The 1,753-nt window shown below is 37.3% G+C and overlaps 1 pseudogene; it reads right to left on the minus strand.

Annotated features, from left to right (window-relative positions):
- Nucleotides 1–622: 622 nt before the first annotated feature.
- LOC149201948 (abscisic stress-ripening protein 3-like) lies at nt 623–1,254 on the minus strand (annotated as a pseudogene).
- Between the last annotated feature and the right edge of the window lie 499 nt (nt 1,255–1,753).

Here is a 1,753-nt window from a genome sequence, read left to right on the forward strand (position 1 = left end):
CCACTTCCTCGCACCCCGTTCGAGATCGATTCTCGTCATTTGTGGCGTTGCGCAATAGAGCAAATGTATCTTGAAAAAATAAATATGATTGATATAACCGTTGTAAATATTGTACATATTGGGCCTAATATAATGCTTCTTCTAGAGACTAGCCCCCTTTAAAAAAATAAATTTTTATTATAATATTTTTACTTTGGAAATAATAGAAAAATAACATAACTATTTTGAGAGGTGAAACCTTCTTTCAAAATAGTAATACAAAAATGTGTTGGTACACAATTTTTTTGGTTTGAAACTTTGAAAGTTGACCTTTGTTTTGCCCTTTGTAACTTGCGAAAATAGATTACCAAAGAAAATATTTATGCGGGGTGTATTAAAATGCAAAATTGTTGACCGGAAAGGAAGGACCAAAGCGAGAAAAACAAACGAGGTGGTTTTCATAGATAACTCTGCAAATAATAGAAATGGCGCTGAATCACAAGCTCCAGACATTCTACTTTGATAACAATATGATATTCGCCATACAATGTTTATTTGGATTAGCGGACGAACCATCCAACAAATGAACAAATTATCTGACTGACATGAACACCTTTATTATTTTAAACGAATACATGATGGGCTAAAATAGATGGTGGTGATGTTTTTTTCCATGAGCTTCTTTTGCTTGCTTCTTCGACTCCCCCCTCTTGTAATGTTCATGGACGGCATATCCCCCTGCTCCAACTACAACTGTGGCAGAAATCGTTTCTTGCATCTTATGTCTCTCTGCGTGTTCGGGATCCTTCTTTACTTGGTGCATCTCATGCTGCACACATGTCCAATACATTAATATACAGACTCACTTTCTTACGTTATAAAAATCATCGAAACGATTCTGGTTTTTGGCGTATTCTAGTTTATGAAGACTGTACAAAATACAAGAAACAATACAAGGATATATATTCCATGAGTTGATCTGACTAGATACGATTCACATCGCGGTGGACCTAAACATACTTTACTCGACATTTGGACATGAAAATTTATAATTAATATATATGCAGTACCATTGCAAACGCTCCCGCAGCCGTTGCTCCCATTTCCCATACGCTTAGGATGCTTCTCGTCTTTCCTTGCCCTCTCGTATTCTGATTCATTGAACTTATACGTACTCGTTGTGCTAGAGTAAGGAATCCCGGAGGCGACGTTGTTGCTTTCCATTTCTTTATGATGGAGTTGCTGATGGTGGTGCTCATGTTTCTTGAGACCCATCTTTTCGAATGATTAGAAACAGAACTGAATTTGATACATACTTGCGATATTTTAAACTTAAACGCTTGCCGATGAGATGAGATGAGATGGGGAAGGAACATAGTGATTGTTATATATAGTGGGAGTTGATAAGAACCTTCGCTATTAAGGAAAGAATAACGCGTAGAAAGCGCAGAAGTCCAGAGCCCAAAGCCACCAAAATGTTCTGGGCGGTCAAACCAGAGGAAGAAGTCGAGCACAATGCAGCGGACGTTGATGGGATATCTTGAGTGTGAAGGAATGGCAAAGCCCTAATTAGTATGAAACGTACATATTGTTGGAAATTTCAGGTGATTTTAAACTCAAAAGACCAGAGAACAATGCTCTGATACTAATGTTGGGAATTTTTCTGGTAAAATTCCAAAAACAAAAGAATTTAAACACAACAGAGAATGATGCTCTATTTTCTAATGCACAGGATCTTAACACAGCGGAACAAAAAAAATGTTTCAGAACACAG

This window comes from Pinus tabuliformis, chromosome 2_1 (assembly GCF_031772625.1).
Source record: "Pinus tabuliformis cultivar Carrire ecotype Pingquan chromosome 2_1, CPIR1, whole genome shotgun sequence".
Taxonomy (NCBI): domain Eukaryota; kingdom Viridiplantae; phylum Streptophyta; class Pinopsida; order Pinales; family Pinaceae; genus Pinus; species Pinus tabuliformis.